The sequence below is a fragment of the Aquarana catesbeiana genome, linkage group LG12 (genome assembly GCF_042186555.1).
Source record: "Aquarana catesbeiana isolate 2022-GZ linkage group LG12, ASM4218655v1, whole genome shotgun sequence".
NCBI classification, from domain to species: Eukaryota; Metazoa; Chordata; class Amphibia; order Anura; family Ranidae; genus Aquarana; species Aquarana catesbeiana.
Genome location: NC_133335.1, coordinates 31,908,529 through 31,933,685, shown reverse-complemented (window position 1 = coordinate 31,933,685; position 25,157 = coordinate 31,908,529).

Genomic DNA, 25,157 nt, shown 5'->3' with positions numbered 1-25,157 from the left:
TCTGTGGCTGATTAAGGCGGTATTTAAACTCACTTGGTGCCTTATCTGCATTTAATTAGCCTCAGAACCTGTGTAATTCAAAGGTGTTTGGGTTTAAAGGGATGAGGTGGAAACTCTAATGCCCCGTACACACGGTCGGACATTGATCGGACATTCTGACAACAAAATCCTAGGATTTTTTCCGACGGATATTGACTCAAACTTGTCTTGCATACACACGGTCACACAAAGTTGTCGGAAAATCCGATCGTTCTAAACGCAGTGACGTAAAACACGTACGTCGGGACTATAAACGGGGCAGTGGCCAATAGCTTTCATCTCTTTATTTATTCTGAGCATGAGTGGCACTTTGTGCATCGGATTTGTGTACACACGATCGGAATTTCCGAATTTTATATCCTGCTCTCAAACTTTGTGTGTCGGAAAATCCGATGGAAAATGTGTGATGGAGCCTACACACGGTCGGAATTTCCGACAACAAGGTCCTATCACACATTTTCCATCGGAAAATCCGACCGTGTATACGGGGCATAAGTCCAACCCATGTGTGTGATTATATGTCAGTATTACATTGTATATCCCTGTATGTTGCGGTCATTCAGGTGCTTATCTAATAGTTTTTTTAAACTATCGATGCCCCCCGCTGAGACCACCGCCTGTGGAAGGGAATTCCACATCCTTGCCGCTCTTACATAAAAGAACTCTCTACGTGGTTTAAGGTTAAACCTCTTTTCTTCTAATTTTAATGAGTGGCCATGTGTCTTGTTAAACTCCAAGTTTTATCCCTATTGTGGGGTCACCAGTACGGTATTTGTACTTTGAAATCATATCCCCTCTCAAGCGTCTCTTCTCCAGAGAGAATAAGTTCAGTGCTCACAACCTTTCCTCATAACTAATATCCTCCAGACCCTTTATTAGCTTTGTTGTCCTTCTTTGTACTCGCTCCATTTCCAGTACATCCTTCCTGAGGACTGGTGCCCAGAACTGGACAGCATACTCCAGGTGAGGCCGGACCAGAGTCTTGTAGATCGGGAGAATTATCGTTTTATCTCTCTATATATGTGCATGACAGGAAGGTTTGGAAAGCTGCTGCAAGTACAGTATGTGCTTCAGTTCCCTGCACATTAGACCTGCAACAGTTTGCCACCTTTTTCAACTTTGTTTTTATTGAATACAGAGGACATACATGTATATTTAACAGTTTCCATACAGCAAGCCCACAACAAGGATGTCATACAGGAATACAGAAGATGGATTATGGACAAGCAGTCGGAGTGTACTCAACAAATGAACATTAAGCCACTGAATGCAATGCAAAGATACAATACAGTTTCTTTTTAATATAAGAGTGGCTGTATATTTTAACCACTAGCCGACCAGAGCACGACGATGTACGTCGGCACGATGGAACGGCTGGGCAAATGGTACGTCCCCTTTAAATCACGACTTGATGTCCACCGGGGGCCCGTGATCGTGTCATGGAGCGGAAGAACGGGGAGCTATGTAAACAAGCATTTCCCCGTTCTGCCTAGTGACATGACAGAGATCACTGCTCCCTGTCATCGGGAGCACTGATCGCTGTCATGTCAGTGGAAGCCCACCCCCCCTACAGTTAGAATCACTCCCTAGGACACACTTAACCCCTTGATCGCCCCCTAGTGTTTAACCCCTTCCCTGCCAGTGTCATTTACACAGTAATCAGTGCATTTTTATAGCACTGATCGCTGTATAAATGACAATGGTCCAAAATGGTGTAAAAAACGTCCAATGTGTCCGCCATAATGTTGCAGTCCTGATAAAAATCGCAGATCGCCGCCATTACTAATAAAAAAATTTTTAAAAAATTTTAAAAATGCTATAAATCTATCCCCTATTTTGTAGATGCGAAAACTTTTGCACAAACCAATCAATATACGCTTATTGCGAATTTTTTTTTTTTTACCAAAAATATATAGAAGAATACATATCGGCCTAAACTGAGGAGAAAAATAGTTTTTTGATATATTTTTAGGGGGTATTTATTATAGCAAAACGTATTGCTTTTTTTTCAAAATTGTCGCTCTTTTTTTGTTTATAGCGCAAAAAATAAAAACCACAGAGGTGATCAAATACCACCAAAAGAAACCTCTATTTGTGGGGAAAAAAAGGACGTCAATCTTTGTTTAGGTGCAACGTCGCATGACCGCGCAATTGTCAGTTAAAGCGACGCAGTGCCGAATCGCAAAAAGTGCTCTGGTCAGAAAGGGGATAAATCCTTCCGGGGCTGAAGTGGTTAAAACTGAATTTCAGAAAAAAAGGACCCTTGCAGTGGGGCTTCCACAGCACTGCAGGGTTACATGAAATGGGGAAGAGAAACACCAAATTATTCGTATAATATTCCCCCGCTTCCCCAGAAGCTGGCACTCTTCCCCATGCTCCAGTACTCCCAAGTTGTAGACATGCCTTCAGCATCCTCTCTTAAAATGTAGGATTGTGGGTTCCGTGTTGTACTTGATGATGTTGGCTTGCCTGCAAAGGATGGAGCCGTGAAGGGAACAGCTTTGGGGGAATGGTCAGCTTTGGAAGAGTAAAGCGAGTACAGTGGAACCTTGGTTTATGAGTAATGTGGTTAACGATCGTTTTGAAAGACGAGCAACTTTTTTTTTTTTTTAATTCTGACTCGGTTTGCGAGTGTTGTTTCGCAAAACGAAATGGGGAGTGCAGTACCGCATTTGGCCAGAGGTGCGGGGGCGCCGGGGACACTCGGAACGGTTTCAGAGCCGCTCGGAAAGACTCGGAATGACTTGGAATGACTCAGAAATACTCGGAAATACTCGGAAACACTTGTAAATACTAGGGCTGCTGAAATTAATCGCAGCATCGATGCATCGCGATTCGGGTGTCCCCGATGCGGCATCGATGCATGCGACCCTAAAAATCGATGTCTGGCCCCGCCCCCTCCCGGTAGAGCGCTCCGTGCATAAAGTTGTTTTTAGTGTGTGTATATTCCGGTCATGTGATTCTCAGCCGCGCCTCTCTCCTCTCAGTCTCTCCTGGTGTCAGCTCCGCCCACTGACTGGAGCTAACAGGTCAGAAGAGAGGCGGGCGGGGCTGACATCAGGAGAGACGTGAGAGGAGGGAGGCGCGGCTGAGAGTCACATGACCGGAATATACACACACTAATAACAACTTTATGCACGGAGCACTCTACCGGGAGAATTCACTGACCTGAGATGTGACAACCGGCGGAACACCGGCCGCACGAATGGAGATCGGGGGGAGATGGTGAGCAGGCAGATCGCCCTGCTCATTACAGGCTGCCACTGGCAGAGCAGCATGTAAGTACAGAGGGGGAGGGGGAGGGGGAGGGGGAGGGGAGGGGCGCCTTCATCACACCACAACTCTGCATTATTGTCCGCAGTCTGTGACCATCTCCTGTGCCATGTCCCCAGTGTCTGATCATCTCCTGTGCCATGTCCCCAGTGTCTGATCATCTCCTGTGCCATGTCCCCAGTGTCTGATCATCTCCTGTGCCATGTCCCCAGTGTCTGATCATCTCCTGTGCCATGTCCCCAGTGTCTGACCATCTCCTGTGCCATGTCCGCAGTGTCTGACCATCTCCTGTGCCATGTCCCCAGTGTCTGATCATCTCCTGTGCCATGTCCCAGTGTCTGACCATCTCCTGTGCCATGTCCGCAGTGTCTGACCATCTCCTGTGCCATGTCCGCAGTGTCTGATCATCTCCTGTGCCATGTCCCAGTGTCTGACCATCTCCTGTGCCATGTCCGCAGTGTCTGACCATCTCCTGTGCCATGTCCCAGTGTCTGATCATCTCCTGTGCCATGTCCCAGTGTCTAAACCATCTCCTGTGCCATGTCCGCAGTGTCTGACCATCTCCTGTGCCATGTCCGCAGTGTCTGATCATCTCCTGTGCCATGTCCCAGTGTCTAAACCATCTCCTGTGCCATGTCCGCAGTGTCTGACCATCTCCTGTGCCATGTCCCAGTGTCTAAACCATCTCCTGTGCCATGTCCGCAGTGTCTGACCATCTCCTGTGCCATGTCCGCAGTGTCTGACCATCTCCTGTGCCATGTCCGCAGTGTCTGACCATCTCCTGTGCCATGTCCACAGTGTCTGATCATCTCCTGTGCCATGTCCGCAGTGTCTGATCATCTCCTGTGCCATGTCCCAGTGTCTGATCATCTCCTGTGCCATGTCCCCAGTGTCTGATCATCTCCTGTGCCATGTCCCAGTGTCTGACCAATGCCATCTCCTGTGCCATGTCCCCAGTGTCTGATCATCTCCTGTGCCATGTCCCAGTGTCTGACCATCTCCTGTGCCATGTCCGCAGTGTCTGACCATCTCCTGTGCCATGTCCCAGTGTCTGACCATCTCCTGCGCCATGTCCCAGTGTCTGACCATCTCCTGCGCCATGTCCCAGTGTCTGATCATCTCCTGCGCCATGTCCCAGTGTCTGACCATCTCCTGCGCCATGTCCCAGTGTCTGATCATCTCCTGTGCCATGTCCCAGTGTCTGACCATCTCCTGTGCCATGTCCCCAGTGTCTGACCATCTCCTGTGCCATGTCCCAGTGTCTGACCATCTCCTGTGCCATGTCCCAGTGTCTGACCATCTCCTGCGCCATGTCCCAGTGTCTGACCATCTCCTGTACTATGTCTGCAGTCTGTGACCATCTCCTGTGCCATGTCCGCAGTCTGTGACCATCTCCTGTGCCATGTCCGCAGTCTGTGACCATCTCCTGTAGCATGTCCGCAGTCTGTGACCATCTCCTGTAGCATGTCCGCAGTCTGTGACCATCTCCTGTAGCATGTCCGCAGTCTGTGACCATCTCCTGTAGCATGTCCGCAGTCTCTGATCATCTCCTGTAGCATGTCCGCAGTCTCTGATCATCTCCTGTAGCATGTCCGCAGTCTCTGATCATCTCCTGTATCATGTCTGCAGTCTCTGATCATCTCCTGTAGCATGTCCGCAGTCTCTGATCATCTCCTGTAGCATGTCCGCAGTCTCTGATCATCTCCTGTAGCATGTCCGCAGTCTCTGATCATCTCCTGTAGCATGTCTGCCTGCAGTCTCTGATCATCTCCTGTAGCATGTCTGTCTGCAGTCTCTGATCATCTCCTGTAGCATGTCTGTCTGCAGTCTCTGATCATCTCCTGTAGCATGTCTGTCTGCAGTCTCTGATCATCTCCTGTAGCATGTCCGCAGGCTCTGACCATCTCCTTTAGTATTTTGGAAGAGAGCCTGGAGCTCCTCTGCTGTCTCTTTTTTTTCTTAAGAACAGATAGAATAAAAAAAATGGAGTTCTCCTGACTACTTTAATTTTTTTTGATGAAAACCATGAGCACCTGCGGACTTGCGCTGTAATCGTGATGCATCGTGATGCATCGCGGAATCGAATCGAATCGAATCGTTGACTTGATAATCGTAATCGAATCGAATCGTGAGGCCAGTGAAGATGCGCAGCCCTAGTAAATACTCAGTTCCCGAGCCTTTCCAAGTTCAGCCAAGCTGTCCCCAAGTATTTCCGAGGCTCTCCGGCGCCCCCCCCCCAACTCTGGCCACATGCGGTATTGCATGTAATAGACATCAATGCGGAACTAATTATCTTTGTTTCCATTGACTTCTATGGGGAAACTCGCTTTGATATGCGAGTGCTTTGGATTACAAGCATTCTCCTGGAACGGATTATACTCGTAATCCAAGATTCCTCTGTATAGTCTCTTTTTTATCTTCCATTAGACAAAATGGGCATGTAACCCTTGCAAGCTGGGTGATCCTACAGCAAAGGCAATTTTTATTTTCCTTGGAGTACAACTTTAACAATTGTATTTATTTGGTGCCTCCTGTTCCTGAAGTTCACTTTAACGTTTTTAACTCTTCAGCATGTAAAAAAAAAAAAAAAATTGAAATTTGGGATGGACTGACCCTTAAAAATGTCTCTTTTTACTCCTAGTCCAGACTATCCTGGATGGGATAAAATAGTCAGAGGCCTCAGGTGCCGCAGCCAATTATAACAAAACCTTTTATATAAAAACCACTCAATTAAGACTTTTTTTTTTTTAATCGAAATGAATGTGCCACAAAATTGGCTACAATGCTTCTTAAATCTGAAAATTGCTTTTCACTATTGGATGCCTGGTTTGGTTTACCTTCAGTCCTGTAAGGCCTTGAGCTTTATCGCAAAATACTTTTTTGCTAGCAAGGAGTTAAAATGTGGATAGCAGTGCCGATATTTATGTGTGTTATTATCCTGCGAGGTGTTCAATATGAAAAGCCTCACTGCATTATTAGACGCGGCTGGACACCTTCCATTATTTACGGCTACACAACATTTCCGTACAACTCCAACGATGTTCTGGAACCGGGGAGGCATTTCATTGGCACCGCCACCTGCAGCTACTTAATAGTCACTCTGTTTAAAGTCACAGTGAGCCATCTGGAATAAAAGAAACATGTATGCTATCATCTCAAAGTGCAGTTCACTGACCACTGTATCCCGCTCTCCAGTGTGAGTACGCGGTAGAAGGAAGGAACCATATCTACTGAGAAAGACATTAAAGCCTCAATTATCAAAGTGTCTATACAAAGAGCCAGACCTAAAATTCCCCAGCATTTAGCCCTGGCTAGCTAGCTAATGAGGCCTAAATAAAACATTCTTCCAACACTATGCCAATAACGGGATTCTCAAATACATGTGTTTGCAAACATATGGGAAAGCCAAGCATGATTTACAAGGTGCCTCTGAAGTGTGTATATTGATACAATCTGTGAGATAACCGGAACTGAAACCATATACATACAGCTCTGGACACAGTGGGGGTTATTTACGAAAGGCAAATCCACTTTGCTCTACAAGTGCACTTGGAAGTTCAGTCACTGTAGAGATTATGCCCCGTACACACGTTCCGATTATTGGGCGACAAAAGCAGTGGCCTCTCCAGCTTTCATATTTAGGGGGGCACATGGGGGGGGACAGCGACAAAAGTAGGGGGGGAAACTATAAAATGCAATTATATATATATATATATATATATATATATATATATATATATATCCTGGGGCCCTTTACTACGATCCCACAACGGGCCCTTTCACATGTTCTGCAGTGAGCCCCCTTCCTACTGTATTGGGCCCTCCCCAGGGTGACAGAAAACAAGAGATATATGTCACCAGCATACCAAGAAAATATAAGGGTCCAAAGCAGTGGGAGAACTATCAGGGTTACAAAGGTTGTCTTGCCACCGGGCCCTGGTGTTCTGCCACTGTGGGGTTCCCCAGCCTCCTCTTGCTGTCCTGCCCCTGCTATTGACAGCGCTGGTCTGGCATCTCTTGGAATTTACAGGCTTGTTCTCGTGTCCTAAGGACGGGAGAAATCAGTCTGTTTTTTCAGTAACTGAGAGTCCTGGTGGAGTCCTTCCTGCAACTCGCTCTTCTCCCTGCCAATGAGGATGCAGGGGAAGGAGCAGATCGGGTGGCCATGGTTGTGTGAGCACTCGCATTATGCAGTGTCAGCGAGTAGAGGGACGGGGGAGGAATCACCCGCAGGAGCTGACTGGGGACGCTCTCCCTCTCAATAGAGACTGTGTTACTCCAGCGGCAGCCTGAGTAAGAAGCGGCACATCCGTTATGAATGCAAACAAAAAGACATTGCCTTTTTGTAAAAAAAAAAAAAAATTAATTGGGGGGGCACATGGTGGGGCACAGCATAATGTTGGGGGGTCAGGGCCCCCTCTGGTCCCCCCCCACGGGTGCCATTAGACAAAAGTCGCTTTCGGACAGATCGTACGATAATCTGATCGTTAGTACGTAGCTTTCGACAGCCGATCACGACAGCCCGTCCAACCAAATCCGAAGGGACAAACATGAAAACTTCAGTCAGACGACAGCCCATCGTACGACAATCGTGTAATCAGTACAGTATGCCTTCCGATAAAAGTCATTCGACAAACACCACGCATGCTCGGAAATCCGAAAATAAACCAGAAGGATACAGGGGTCACACGTATTTGACATTTAAAATACGTAGCTACGCACAGCGGAAGATTTTTCCAGAATCGCACAACAAAAATCTTACACACATTTTGCACTGTTGTATTCGATCTTAGTTGTATGCAACAAAATGCGGACGATCTGTCGTACGATAATCGGAACGTGTGTACGGGGCATAAGGGGGACATGCAAGGAAAATAAAAAAACAGCATTTTAGCTTGCACATGATTGGATGATAAAATCAGCAGAGCTTCCCCTCATTTCAGATCTTCCCCTCAGATTTACTACGACTGCTCTTCCAAGTGCACTTGTAGTGCAAAGTGGATTTGCCTTTCGTAAATAACCCCCAGTGAGTTTATCTGGGAAAATGAGTTTATCTAAATGCTACTCTAGGTCTCTTTAACCACTTACAGACCGGAAGTTTTTCCTCCTTAATGACCAGGGCATTTTTTTTGCGATTCGGCACTGTGTCGCTTTAACTGACAATTGCGCAGTCATGCGATGTTGTACCCAAAACAAAATTGACGTCCTTTTTTTCCCCATGAATAGAGCTTTCTTTTGGTGGTAGTTGGTCACCTCTGCGGTTTTTATTTTTTGCACTATAAACAAAAAAAGAGCGACAATTTTGAAAAAAAAAAGCAATATTTTTTACTTTTTGCTGTAATAAAAATCCCCCAAAATATATTAAAAAAACTAATTTTTTTCTCAGTTTAGGCTGATATGTATTCTACATATTTTTGTTAAAAAAAAATGAGCGACAATTTTGAAAAAGAACCAATATTTTTTACTTTTTGGTATAATAAATATCCCCCAATTTAAAAAAAAAAAAAAAAACAAATTTCTTCATCAGTTTAGGCCAATATGTATTCTTCTACATATTTTTGGTAACAAAATTGCAATAAGCGTATATTGATTGGTTTGCGCAAAGGTTATCGGGGAATAGGGGATATGTTTATGGCATTTTTATTATCTTTGTTATTTTTTACTAGTAATGGCGGCGATCTGCGATTTTTTTTTCTTTTTTAGCAGGACTGCGACCTTGCAGCGGACAAATCAGACACTTTTGACACTTTTTTGGGACCATTGACATTTATACAGTGATCAGTGCTCCGGTGGCGCGCCTGCTATGGGCCTTAAAGTGACACCAAAGGTTTTTTTTTTTTTTTAAATAACAAACATATGATACTTACCTCCACTGTGCAGCTCGTTTTGCACAGAGTGGCCCCAAACCTCATCTTCTGGGGTCCCTCTGTGGCTCTCATGGCTCCACCCCACATCACATAACCCCCTAGGGGAAGTGCTCTCCCGGGGGGGTTACCTTGCGGGCATGCTCCCGAGTCAAGCATTCGACATCCATAGACACCGAATGCAGGACTCGGCTCCGCCTCCCTGGTGCTTGTGTCATTGGATTTGATTGACAGCAGCAGGAGCCAATGGCTGCGCTGCTATCAATCTATCCAATCAAGAGCCAAGAACCCCGGGCAGAGAGGCAGCGCGTCCCCATGGGACTAGTTTGAGGGTTCAGGTAAGTAAAACGGGGGGGCTGGGGGGCCGGTCACTGACAGGTGTTTTTTCACCTGGATGCAATAAGGTGAAAAAACACGAAGGTTTACAACCCATTTAAAGGGGCCGACTTACACCTACGGTGATTTGCGGGAACGAGCCGACCTGCCGCAGTATAATGGAACGGCGGGTGGTCAGCAAATGGTTAAATAAAACCAGTTCTGAATTAGTTCATGCAAGGATATGAATATTTAGACTTTAATTATTATTTTTATTTATTATTATTATTATTAATATTATTATAATTCAGCGTTTCTATAGTGCCAATAGTTGGCATAGCACTTTACAAAGTAAATAGAGACAGCACAGTTACAAGACAAGTCAATACAAGAAGATTAGAGGATTTTTTTGCAAGAAAATTATAAAAATTTAGCTCCTGGAACTGCACCACTCCAGCAGTGTTGCCAACCTACCCGATTGAAATTTACTAACATGACACCCCAAATTTACTGTCACAGCCTCGTTTTTACTGACATTTCCAAAAGTTACAAAATTACAAAGTGAAAATTTCAGTATTTAGGCTACAAATAAGTGCAATAATATGCAATTAGCAAAGCTATTTAAGGTAGATATTAAGGGAAAAAAACATATTATTTTATTTTCGATATAGTAAGTAGCTCAGAGAAAGGACTGAGGAGGGCAAGAAATTAGAATGGGCAGACATGCACACATGAAATTGACTCTCATAGTGACATTGACAGCAGTGTGCAGAGCACAGTTGATGATGATGACACCTTATCAGTAAACACGTCCCCTCCTGAGTCACAGTGACAGTCTCTCTCCATGGTAGGTGGTCCCTTCAGTCCACTCCAGTCCAAACAGAACTGACAGTCCTGCTCCCGGCTTGCCTTGCTCCCATCCCACAGTCAAGGCTCTGGCTGCTCTGCTTGGCTCCCTTGCACTATGACATCACATGACACGCTCAGGCTCCGCCAGACCCGCCCCCTTTCCGCTAGCGGCACAGCCATATTTTTTTGGATGCCATTAAAAACACTGATTTAAATATTGTCAGCCATTGTTGAGTGTTCTTTGCTCTCCCCTGCAAACAGTGCTGAATGACACAGGGGATCATGTGACCGGACTGGAGTGGTCTGAAAATAGGTATGTATACAGATCTTTCTAAAGGCCCATACACACGATCGGCCTTTTTGACAACAAACATGCAAATTACCTGTTTTAAGGCAACATCTGACCATGTGTACGCTCCATCGGACAAACTTTTTTGGTTTTCATCGGGCAAATGTTGGCTGTGCGAACAGACAAACTTTCCTGCAACAAAAGTCCTACGTCGGCTAGTCCGATCGTGTGTACACAAAACCATCGGACTTGAGTCCAAAGTACAAACACGCATGCTCAGAACAATGCAAAAGATCAGACAACAATACAGAAGTTGACCAAAGGGTGGCGCCGGAGAATTGAACTTCCTCTTTTGAAGTGTCGTCAGTACGTTGAAACGGCACTACGTTCGTGTTTGTTGCCTAAAAAGTCCTGCCGTGTGTATGCATACCAAGTTCACGGCCAACACCCTTTGTACAGAAATCCACTGAAAAGTTTGTTTAAAGTCCGATCGTTTGTATGAGGCTTTATACAAGTTAAACGGAATAGGTGTTAGGAGGGGGCAGGGGGGGCTTTTTAAGATTAGTAAGGTATAGCCTGGAATTCCACTTTAATCAAGGTGTCAGAAGTGGGATTTCTCCTATATATCTGTTGTGCACCTGGTGCAGGGAAGTATTTTTCAATAGCAAGGGTCATTTTATACCTGGAGTTTAGCTTTAATATATAACTGTATACACTTGTGGCCTCTTTTTTTTTTTTTTGCTCATGCTTTCACTTTAACTGGTTTAAAGTGGAGTTCCACCCACTTTTACAACTCTTCAGCATCCTTCACTAAACTGTGCACTGTAAACGAATTGGATTTTTTTTTTTTCCTCAGCACCTACTGTATATCTGCTGTGTTCATTTTTCACTTCCTCCTCCCTTGCCGTATCCCATCTCATTATTTCTTGTTTGCAATGCCTTCTGGGAAGGGGCGGCAACTTCCTCTGACACTGCCGTTGCTATGGAAACCTGACCTGAAACCTATTACACTGCTTGTGCTGCACTGAGCATGTGCGAGATCTGCAAGGATGAGATCCAGGAAGAAATACAGTCTGGCTTCAGATGCCCACACTTAAGATGGCCACGGCCTGCTGTAAGTTTATAAAATAACAAACTACTGCTATAAACTAACAAAACAGACCTTAGTTTACAGACTAACTTTACTAGAATACATTAAACTTGTGTATTATAGGGGTATTTTTATTTAAAAAGTATAATTTCGGCCGGAACACCACTTTAACTTGTCAAGATCTACAAAGATAAAAAAATGTAATTTGTTATGGACTGACCCTTAAAAAGTCTCTCTTCACACCCAGTCTAGTCAAAGTAAAAATAAAGGAAAAACTCCTTTTCATTTTAGATAAGGGAGGGTTATAACCCCTTTTTAGTTTTTATTTTATTTGCTTACATTTTTTCTTTTTTTTTGCCATCTGTATCTCATTAGGGAGATGTCTGTTCACTTTCTGTTCCATTGTCTCAACAAGAAGTGAGAGGAAATCCTACAGGACTCTGTTTATGCAACTGTTATGTACAATTAGAAGTGAGGAGAAAGTGTGCAATGTTAGGCAGTTGACAGGGCAGAAGCTGAGATACTGTGAGTGAACTCTTACCCCTGAGATAAAGCATCAGACGATGAGGGGCAAATATAAGTTGTTATGCATAATGCTATCAATTAAGACTCAACATTTAAATTTGTGTCTGTCTTGTGCTGGTTTACTTTGTTACTAATAGCTTAACTTCCCTGACTTTGGGACTAATTCCTGGATAATCACCATCCCCCTGCCCAATAAGGGTGACTCTGGTGGATGGGTAGGACTTAGCCCGAAAATACCAGAATTCAAAGTGCATGTAAAAACAAAACTTTTATTTTAGTTCTGGATAGAGTAGAGAAGGGTTCGAATGTATGTCAAGTTTTATTGTGGTCTGTGCCCCCCTCAGGAGATGCACCCTTCTATTTATCCAAGTGACCATGGTCAACAGGACAAAACGTAAGAGGAAATCCAAAATGTTAGAGTTGGCATGCAAGAAAAGGGCGAGGAAAAAAAACATCCTATGGCAACAAATGTTAAATAGTCAACTGTCTAAGATAAGAATTCCTCTCCCTTAAGAGAGAATTTGATTTACTTCCGGTTGCATCTCCAAGACAGGAAGTGAAGGAAAATCCATCCATTTGAACACATAATGTGATAGGAGTTTTAACCTCCCTGACGGTATGATTATTTCAGATTTTTGATGCTCAAAGCGGTACATTGTTTTGCAGGGAAATTTGGCGTTTTATATTGTAGGCCTGTAATTCTTAGGACTAACACACTTAAATCTGTCCAAACAAGAGTCTAGTAGATATCCCGGGTATGATAAAGTTTGAAACACAAAATCCTAAATTATAATATAATAAATAACTATAAATAATTATAACAAATAATAATATAATAATAATAATAATTATTCAATAATGTAATCAAATCAAAAACACTCAAATTTGCTCACTTGCAGAATTGTCGCTGTCATTACTTTCAGTGTTTGATGACAGATTTCCCCACAAATCGCTATCGCTCAATTATGCAAGTGTTCTAATTTATTATCGCTGTTTTCTAGCTGGTCTAAAACCGCTTTTGATGTAAAGGGACACTTTCTGGTTGCTATGGACAATCTCCAGTTTCCAGGCAGAAAGAACAGTATTTATAATATAAAACTGCATGCAGGGCACTGGAGAAACCACTAGGGACAAAAGGGAGGTGAAATAATTTGATACAGTAATGTAATCTGTAAGATTACACTGTACTGTATGTGTTATGTGTTTTTTACTTTTTGAATTTGGCGCCGTTCTCCGTCCCCGTGCATCACAACGCTCGCAGGGAACGGAGCTCGGTGCTATGATCCGGCGGAGGACACAGCTTGCACACACCTCGCACACAGCGGGGAGACATCGCAGGATCCTGTGACAAGGTAAGTAACTTTGCCTGGATCCTGCGATGCGATCCCGAGTGCGGCTTGGGGTTACCGCTTTTGGTACTGAAAATTCACCCAGAGCCACACTCGGGATTACCGACAGGGAGCTTAATCATTCCCTACTCTACCTAAAACCAGTGGCGTCGCTAGGGGGTGGCTTTTGGGGCTATAGCCCTGAATCTGGGGCCCATAGCCCCGAGTCTCTGTAAGGGTCCCCAAGGGAAGTGGAGGTTCTCTGGGGACCCTGATGTAAGTGGGGGCCTCTCTGGGGACCCTGATGCAAGGGGGATGCTCTCTGGGGACCCCGATTTTAAGGGGGAGGCTCACTGGGGACCCTGATTTAAGGGAGTGGCTCTCTGGGGACCCTGATGCAAGGGGGAGGCTCTCTGGGGACTCTGATGTAAGGAGGAGGCTCTATGGGGACCCTGATGTAAGGGGGGGTCTCTGTGGGAACCCTGATTTAAGGGAGTGGCTCTCTGGGGACCCTGATACAAGGGGGAGGCTCTCTGGGGACTCTGATGTAAGGAGGAGGCTCTCTGGGGACCCTGATGTAAGGGGGGGGCTCTCTGGGGACACTGATGTAAGGGGGGCTCTCTGGGGACCCTGATGTAAGGGGGGCTCTCTGGGGACCCTGATGTAAGGGGGGGCTCTCTGGGGACCCTGATGTAAGGGAGGCTCTCTGGGGACCCTGATGTAAGTGGGGGGCTCTCTGGGGATATAGACACACACACACATATATTACTGTATATACATGTGTATGCCTGCCCAAGCGTATGACTTTCTTTACTACGCAGCTATGGGCTCTAGCCCCAGATCTTTTGTAGACCTAGCCTAAAACTAAAAAAAAATTATTGCTATACTTAGCAAAGCTATATAGAAAAGGGTTTTCTGGTTAATAAATGTAATAGCAGGAACTTGTGGTGCAAACTCTTAGGACTTTTAATATTCAAAGACTAAAAGGACGGATAATTCTGCTTTATGTGCACCAAAGTGTTTTCCCTTCTTACCCATCAGCATCAGCTTAAAGATAAATCACTGCAATCAACTTTCATCTCTAGTTTGGCATCTTCATATAAGGAAAGATATACTAGGCGAGGTGAAAATTATACGCTGACTGGAAAGAACACACAAGTGAGCTATGTGTTGTTATTATATATTTGCCTGGAGCTTTTTTTTTTTTTTTTTTGAAAATGGGTTTCTCTTTAAATCACAATGATGAGGAGCATCAGTAGAAAGACCACAGCAGCACACAATGTTTGCCAAAGCTTATGCTGGATACGCTGTTTCTAGTTCATAAACCCTACTTACTACACACCCCAGAGAGCCCCAGAAAAACAACACAACGTCATGCTCCAGTGTTTTTCGTAAAGAGAAGACAGATGTTGTTCAGGCTTCAGCTAAATCAGAGCTGATTCTTCCTCTCTCGCCACCTACAATGACCATCTGGGAAGTCACGACCAATTACGTACCGGCTTCGGTCAGCCGCTGATCTCCCTTTACTGCCCGTGTTTTTGTTCCACTGGAGGCTTTTAATACTTGTTTTTATCACCATCCATCAAATAATGTTCTATATTGTTTTTGATGAATTATGCATGATGGGCTACATTGTAACAGATGTAGCAGGCCATAAGGAAATGAGATGTAATCTATTAAAATAGAATATTATTAGCCAGATCCTTGTATCCGCATTTCCCCTCATATTAATCTCACCAAGAGATCTATACAACTCGTGTGTTATAAAATACATTACACTGGTTTACAGTAATGTGGGGATTCGTGTTTATAGTCCTCTCCTAATTTTGGGCCTCCTATGTTAATTTTGAATAGTGATAAAGACCTACTGGGAAATAAAGATCGTATTGATGTCAAGTCATTTAAAATGTTATGATGTAAAGCTAATGAGAGGGGATGCTGACTTCCCACTGGAAGAAAGAAAACTGCGCAAGAAAACATAGAAATGTATGGCTCATTTAAAACATAACTCGTACCAAGCACAAACATTTAATTTTCAGACTAAGAACATTTTCAGCATGTATAAAAAATATCTATTGATTCTGCCAGAAATGTAATGTCTTTGTCACTTTTTGTGAGATAAACTGGAAGCAAAAACCATGTTGTCTTTCTCGTGCAAACTACTACTCCAATTTACTATGTAGTGGAGATGAACAAAGCCCGACATGTTTGAAGTCCAGATTGGGTGGCAGCCATGGCTCCCTCTATAGATACAGAGGAGGAGTAAGCATAGCCACCCTAGGCCAGCAAGTATGTCATTCACAGGATTACCAGGTGAAAATGAGTCAAAAACAAAACAAAAGAAAACCAGTAAAGATGATTTATCTAAGGACTGGTAAGCTCATATTACAGTAGAATTCCAGGACAAACCTAACTGGTCTTAAGAATTATCTCTCCCTACTCCTAACACCTACTGTGACTAACCTGGGTAAAAAAAGATGCATATACTTACCTATTTTCAGCCCGGTCCCGTCACATGATCCAGCTCCCTTGTGTCAGCCAGAGGCAGCTGCAGGGGAGCGAGCATTCAACAACGGTTGGAATGTCTGGGAGCGGTGACATCACCCATGGGCACCTATGGTTTATCTGTCATCTATGCTTCAGCTTCTTCCCTGCAGCCACTACTGACTGACACAGGGGAGCTGGGTCACATGACCGTACCGGAGTGGGCTGAAAATAAGTAAGTATACACACTTTTCTAACAAGGTTTGTAAGTACACATTTTGAGTTTTTATGGCAATGTTTACCTGAAAGTCTTTTTTTAGTATAACTATCAACTGTTATACTTCATTGACCCATTGACGACGTCCTAATGGACAAAACGCGTCAGCTGGAGCTACAGCAGTGACGTCATCATGCCCGCTGAGGCATCGATCGGGATTACCTGTGTCTAATGCAATTTTTCTGCCTGCATTTTGTAAGTAGTTTTAACCTAATTTAATGTTGGATTTTATAACTAATACACTATGAGATGCTTTGCTCTTGCCTTATAGTTCCATATGTGCATTGTATGGCTGATGGGATGTGTTCTATCTAAGACCTGGATTATAATGATCATCCATCCCTGTGGGTCTTGTCCTAAAGTGCAGCCAGACCTCCACCTTTGAGGTCTTATTATTTGGTAAGCAGCCTGTGAGTGGGAGTTAGCACCTGGGTGGAGAGTATTTTTCACTTTGTTTGGCTGACTGGAACTTGGCGACTTATGAACATTTTTTATGGACTTTGGACTGAGCACTATTCAAATCATGAGGGATCTATCTGAACTGTCTTTGTGAGCATGCACATGATATTGATTGATTTATACTGTATGTTTGAGCACTATATGTATTTGTATATTTATATTTTGATATCCTATTTGATTAATTATCTAGTTTTTTATTTATTTCTTGCATTTGCACGTTAGTTGTTGGATAGCGCAACACATTTTGGTTTTATTATCAACTGTTTGTTGCATGATAATCCATATTTTGATTATGTTATTTCAATAATAGTTTTGTAAGCACTTCACCTGCAGGGCACCATTTCATCCTTAGCATTTTGATGGTTATTTTGGGAACTGGGAACCCATTTTGCTAACATATATGTAAGACAGAAGAAGTATTCCTGTGGGCCAAAGGGAACAAAAGTGTTTGGCACCCCTCTGCTAAGGTCACTTTTTTTACACGGGACATATCCTTGTTTTCCTGGTCCTAACCCAGCTTAGACTATTGTAATAATGTGTAAGTACCTTTATATGAGATGACTATTCCTTTTATTCGAAGAAACCTGCAACCAAAAGTTATACAGAGAAAAACTGCCTCTTTGCCTCTGATGCCTCTAGACCAGTGGCGGCTGGTGCTCCGGGGGGGGGGCAGCAGACAGACCTGACCACAGACATCCCCCCATGTTGCTCCACCCCAACTCTCCCACCGTTGCTCCAGCCTGCCACTGCACACCATACCCAAACCCATCGCTGGCTTGCTCGCCAGGCCCACCATCAGCCCTGCACCTAACCCATGCAGGTCATGGCTGCGGCGGTGGCTTCCCCCTCCGTGTCTTCAGTGTCCCAGCCATCGCTTCTCATCCCGGCCAATCAGGTCTTTGGATTCCCGGGCAATGGGGACTTAGGACTCCCAGCCAATGGGGTCTCAGGACCTGCTTTCTGATTGGCCGGGAGGAGAAACAGGAAGACATTAGCGAATATTATTCCACGCCCCGAATATTAAGCCAGTTAGAAGTCTCCAGCTCTAATCACGTGCTTAAAAAAAGAAACCACATTGGAATCCAGCGCCCTGCATGTAGATTAGGGGCCAGGCGCATGGATTAGGGGGGCCCCTAATGAGCGGCTGCCACTGCTCTAGACATGTGCCTACTGTGCCTGATGGTATTCCCTGACACACCCACCGCAGGCTCCTTGCTGACAAAACCAAAAGCTTGTTGTATAAAAGTCTGAGTACTAAGAGGAACACAGCCAAAAAATAGACTTTGAGGTATTGAGGTGTCCAGCATGTGTGAGGAGCTTTGTTGAATCTGGAATGCACAGAATTTAGATGAAGGTAAACTGAATGGATTTCTTATATGTACACAGTTTAACAAAAAAATGACAATTTTTTTGACTATCTTTCAAGGAAACATGCATGTACACTTGACGCCCTGTCAATGAGTTCCTTTTCCCAACAATACCGGTTGTCGTTAATTTATACAGCCACATGCAGAAAGAACTATTGTTATGGTGTGTTTTTCTTTTTCTTTGTTAACAGATCCATTGGAGCATTATACAAGAAATAAGTAAATATCACAGATGCGGAAAACACAGCTATTCATTTCTGTCTTTTCATAACTTTAAATGTCTTTTAAATTATTGCTCTTAAGTATTTAAGAGAATACCTCATTGTAGAAATAGAACATTGTGAAGTGAAAATGCTTTTATTCATGTTTGAATCAAATTTCCTTGATCTCCTCCACTTGACCCAGTAAGTAAAATGTAAGGTAACTCAAACTGTGAACTGCAAATACCATTAGACTATCTAATTATTTACTATCTACCTACGTAAGCAAGGAAATGTGAGGCATGGGCTTTGTGTTTGATGATTCTTTTCAAGCTGGATGTGAAACTAGTGGATAGTTTACCCCCCCCCCCCCTGTGACCAAGCAATTTTTTGCAATGCGGCACTGCGTAATTTTAACGAACAATTGCGCGGTCGTGCGACACTGTACCCAAATAAAATGCATGTCCTTTTTTTCCCACAAATAGAGCTTTTCTTTGGTGGTATTTGATCACCTCTATGTGGTTTTTATTTTTTGCGCTATAAACAAAAAAAAAAGACCGACAATTTTGAAAAAAAATAAACAATATTTTTTACTTTATGCTATAGACATATCCAATAAAAACATTTAAAAAAAATTAAATGTATTCATCAATTTAGGCCAACATGTATTCTCCTACATGTTTTTGGTAAAAAAAAAATCCCAATAAGTGTATATTGATTGGTTTCCACAAAAGTTATAGTGTATAGAAACTATGGGATATATTTATAGAATTTTTATTTTTTAAATTATTTTTACTAGTAATAGCGTAAATCAGCGAATCTGACACTTTTTGGGGACCAATGACACCAATACAGTGATCAGTGCTAAAAATATGCACTGTAACTGTACTAATGACACTGGCAGGGAAGGGGTTAACATCAGGGCAATCAAAGGGTTAAATGTGTTCCCTGGGAGTGCTTTCTAACTGTGTGGGGGGTGCTTTGACTTGGGGAAGACAGAGAGCCATGTTCCTGCTTAGCAGAAACACAAGATCTCCATCTTCCTTTCTCACAGAATGGCTGTCTGCCTTGTTTACATAGGCAGATCGCCGTTCTGCCTCTCCTGAAAACAGTCGTGAGGTTCCGGAAAACATTGGGTCTGCCGGACCCACTGATTGGCTCCTGCTGTGATTGGAAGCAGGTTGTTTAGCGGGGCACACCCCAGACCCAGTGCATGAAATCACATACAGATAAATGATTTTGCACAGGAGGTCCACCCTGCCGCATTATATATGTGTGTGGCGGTCCAGAAGGGGTTAAAGAGAGCTGTAGTAATGTGTGTTGCTGCAGCACATGCCAATGCACATTATGGGCATTAAAATGTCGTGGTATCATTCTCTTTGAATGGATCCCCAATGCAATAGGGCAACGTTCTCCAAAACAGTGGCCCATGGCATGGGCCAAATCCCGCTTACTGCAAGATATTGCCCTACCCTCTGATGTAAGAGGGGATGCTGATGGGGACCCTGATGTAAGTGGGGACTCCGATAGAGACCAGTGTTGCCAACTTACCAGATTGAAATTTACTGACACAACACCCAAAATTTACTGGCAAAGCCACATTTTTACTGACATTTCCAAAAGTTACAAAATTACAGTTGTAAGTGCAAGTTTTGGTATTTAGGCTACAAATAAGTACAATATGCAATTAGCAATGTGATTTAAGGTAGATATTAAGGCAAAAAAGCATATTTCTTATTTTATTCTCAATATAGGAAGTGGCTCAGGGACAGGACTCAAGGGCAGGAAATTCGAATGGGCGACACACGCCCATGAAATGGACTCTCACAGTGTCACTCGCAGCAGTGTGCAGCAGCACAGATCACTGACACGTCCCATCCTGAGTCACAGTGACAGTCTCTCTCCATGCCAGGTGGTCCTATCAGTCCCCTCCAGTCCAAACAGCACTGACAGTCCCCCTCCTGGCTTGCCTTCCTCTCATCCCACAGACCCGCACATGAGGCTCTAGTCGCTCAGCACGGCTCCCTTGCACCATGACATCACACGACACGCTCAGGCACCATCTCTGCCAGACCCGCCCCCACCGGTACCAACTGAACACACTGTAGCAGGCACCTGAATGGTCCTGGCCGTTTTCGGACCCGAGCTGCACATGCCCAGCCAAGCGTCACAGCCATATTTTTTACTGGCAACCTTTTCCTCTTATGCTGCGTACACAGGAGCGAACTTATCGACCGGACTGGTCCGACGGACTATCCGACAGACTTTCGGCGGACTTCCGACGGACTTTCCCAACGAACGGACTTGGCTACACACGATCACACCAAAGTCCGACGGATTCGTACGTGATGACGTACGATCGTACTAAAATAAGGAAGTTCATAGCCAGTAGCCAATAGCTGCCCTAGCATCGGTTTTCGTCCGTCGGACTAGCATACAGACGAGCTGACTTTTCGATAGGAACTGGGTGCGGCGGAGTTCCGACGTAAAGATTTGAAACATGTTTCAAATCTAAAGTCCGTCAGATTTTGACTGAAAAAGTCCGCTGCAGGTCCGATGAAGCCCACATATGGTCGAATTGTCCGCCGGACTCGGTCTGCTGGACCAGTCCGGTTGAAAAGTCCGCTCGTGTGTACGCAGCATTACTGACATTTACTGGCAGGAGAAAAGTGCCCATTTTTTACTGGCTGCCAGTAAAAATACTGACGGTTGGCAACACTAACAGAGACAATGATGGGGACCCTGATGTAAGCGGTAACTCTGATGGGGATCTTGATGTAAGTGGGGACTTTGATGGGGACTCTGATGTAAACCAGGAAAGTGTGAACCCAGCCCTAATGTTTACTTGGTCCTGGGCAGCTTTTTCCACTATCAGCTTCTGAATTTTTGTTTTGTGTTTACCAGCTCATGAAGTTAAGGGGGGTCCAAATATAAAGAAGAAAACAGCAGGCTTCTTTTCTATCACATTTCTATGGTTTTTTTTTTTGGGGGGGGGGGGTTGTAAGCCTGGTGTTTTTTTTGCTGTTTGAGTCTTTAGTACTCTTATTCTAGTGACTAAATTTGAAGCCCCAAGGGCAGAACAGGACCAGTGAAGGTTGTCATATATGAGATAAGAGGGCCTCACTTTAGACTCCATGTCAGGGCCTCAGGCTTTTAGTCAAAGCCCAATTTAGTTTTCAGTTCACATTAACTAAATAACATTTCAATTTTGCATGCAATCAAAAGGTGTGCAAAGACTTACAGTTCATTATCTTTAAAAATCAGTAGAAATGCCAGATACCACAAAGCCAGATCAAGAGTATGCCTCTCAAGATTTACGGTTACAAATCTCGGATTAGATCTGGAAACCCATCACCTTCCATTTAATAAAGTACTGTATTGGCAATATTTAGCAGTAGGAAAGTAGATAACTTTTCTTGGATAACTCAATGCATTTTAAAGCTGATTCGCAACACTGCTCAGTTGTCATTGTCTAGTATGATGTCACTATGCCTGATACCACACTGCAGCTAAAAATTCAAAAACTATTTGTATTTACTAAAATGCATTCGGTTAGCAAATAAAAGTTGCCTTCTTTATGTTTTTGAGAATACATTCCTGCAACAATCACTTTGTTGCAATCCTTCTCTCTGCAGCTTCACATTTTTAATAAAGGGTTTTGCAATAAATCAGAGGAATCCTAGCTCGTATTCTCCTCTTCTTTGTCACTCAATGGTTTATGGCTCTGCACTTATTACAATTTTAAGGGGCTATTTGAACATCATATACAGCCAACTTTTGTCACCTTCTAATGCCGCGTACACACGATCGCACATTCCGACAACAAAATCCATGTTTTTTTTCCCTGACGGATGTTGGCTCAAACACGCATGCTCAGAACCAATGCTAAACATCAGCCAACAATAGCAGAATTTGCTCAAAGGGTGGCGGTAAAGAGCTGAAAACCAAGTGATTTGGTGAAAGTTGGCTGAAAATGTTCTGCTGTGTGTATGCAGAAACAAGTTCACGGCCAACGCCCATTCGGACAATAATCCACGGAAAAGTTCAATGGAAGTCCGATCGTGTGTATGAGGCTTAAGAAAGAGCATACCAACTTGGAAAAAGCGGTACTAGCCTCCTTTTGTGCCTGAGACACAGATTTCTGGCTGGCCCCCTTTTCAAGTTCAACCACCATGCGCAATAGACGCATTATTCCAGCAATACCACACCAGACAATGGTGGAGCCACCAAAGAAAGCAATGGCTTTGATACACCCGACACTTCTGGTCTATTGGGAGATGAAAACACTGTGGGACAAGGACTAGAGTCCTCAGGAGCTGGCGGCGCACCTGTGTCCCTTCCAGCTGTGCTTCTTCCACTCCACTTTTTGGTAGACATTCTTTTAAGCGTAATGTAGGTACGGTAATTATGCACAAATGCATGTATGCAAATATGCTAGTATGCAGATATTAAAATTATGCAGCTAAGCAAGTTATGCAACTATGAAAGTATGCAGCTGAGCATGTATGCAAGTTATGCAGATGAGCAGGTTTGCAGTTGTGCAGGTATGCAAGTTATGTAAGTATGCAAGTTATACAGGTATGCGAGTTATGCAAGTATGTAGTTGAGCAGGTATGCATGTAATTAGGTATGCAAGTTATGTGGGTATGCAAGTATGCAGTCATGCAGTTATTCAGGTATGCAGTTATGCAGCTACACAGGCATGCAGGCATACAATCAGGCAGATATGTAATTATGCAAGTATGCAGTTATGCAGATATGGAAGTATGCAGATATACTGATATGCAGGTATGCTGATATGCGGTGCCCTAAAATGTCTGCACTCTCACAGAATGCACTTAGTGCTGCCACATGCAGCAAAACAGCCTGAGTGCAGCCCCAATCCGCATCAACATCTTGTTATTCAGGGTCCACCGGGGTGGCTGCCAGTACACACCCCAGCAGGTACTCACGTGCCCTCGGCCAGTCCACCTGATCTGTTTGCATCTTTAGCCACCCGCATCCTCACTTGCATTGCCCATTCTACTGCACATGCGTGAGCATGCCACGTCCACACCCATGAGTGCCCCCTGCTGCCCGGATGGCTGATATTACATTGTAATAGCCCCACACAGAGCCACCAGCAGACTGATCAAGGAATACCATCACCCCCCAGTGGAGAAAGAGTGCACTGCCTTCAAATAACCCATGCTGCTTCTTTTTTTTTTTAAACATACCAATCCTGCCGCTGGATCCTGACCTCAGGCAGGGTCCAACCTTCACCCATCACAACAGGCTTTATCATGCAGACCCTCAATGACTCGGTCCTTCCTACAATAAGGTCCACTGCCTTGGACCTGTACAGCACCCTGCTGGAAGTGCCTTGGTCAGAAATATACTGCACAGGGTTCCGTTACGCAGGGTCCAGTACAGTAGGCTGCATTAGGCAAAACCCAGAGGATTCTTTTCCCTATCCAACAAGGATCGGGTACCATCCATTTTAGCTAACAGCCTTCCAAATGGATCCGACTGTCTTGACCTCAGGCAGGGTCCAACCTTCACCCATCACAACGGGCTTTATCATGCAGACCCTCAATGATTCGGTCCTCCCTACAATAAGGTCCACTGCCTTGGACCTGTACAGCACCCTGCTGGAAGCGCCTTGGTCAGAAATATACTGCACAGGGTTCCGTTACGCAGGGTCCAGTACCAGCAGGCTGCATTACAGGCAAAACCCAGAGGATTCTTTTCCCTATCCAATGAGGATCGGGTACCATCCATTTTAGCTAACAGTCTTCCAAATGGATCCAACTCCAGTCCTTGATTCACAGCAGAACCATTCCATATCTCTTAGTATGCTCCAAGAGCACATGCAGCACATCCACCTTACAGACACTGGCGAAAATACTGAAATACTTCCTGTATAGCAGAGGTTATATGGGGTACGACTTCCTGTTTGATTGGTAGGCCAGTGTCCATTCACCTTTAGGTGGCATATAACCCACATTGTCATGATTATAGCCAGCTCTGTGTCCTGTGATGTACGATAAAGAAAAATGTTCTTGGCCTGAAAAATGAAAACAAGTGCAGTCACCACATCTAAGGACTGGTAATGTATTACAATGTGTTCTTGTGTTTAGAGATAGTATAATATATTACAATTTTGCTAGACAGAGTAGCCCATGTTTTTTTATTGATGCGGTACACCCTACATGCTCCGTCTTCTACAATTGCTGGAATGAGGAGTCTGAGTCAAGGTTGTGTCGGCTTTATCCATGCAGACATCACCTTGGCACAGATTGTTCCTTCCTGGAAAAAGTGATATTATCTATAGAGATACCATGGCGGTGAACCCCCATCTATACAGCGCATTCATATTTTATAAGAATCTAAAAAAAAAAAAAAATCCAAGGCCTGGAAGATACATTTCTATCATTCTTTCTCTTTTGGCTTTTTTTGCATAACATCGGAAATTGGCGTCTTATTCTCAACTAATAGGACAAGTCCTGGGTGGCTGAAAGAATTCGACTAGTGCTGGGCGCTCAAGGCTAAAATGCCATTAATTAGCATTTGAGAAGTTAACAATTAGCTTTCTTTTTACCCAGCATTATAATTAACAAGATTCGAGAGAATGTTGTTAATTTAAAAGTGGCTCATTGCTGGAGTGCTTCAACTTTCCAATTGATAAATGATTGCGCTGCAAACAAAAAAAAAAAAATGCACAATACACCCAAATTGAAGGGAGACGTTAGACAGACCACAAATGTATTAGTTCTTCCATTAGAAAATATACTCAGCTTTGGATATCAAGTATTTATT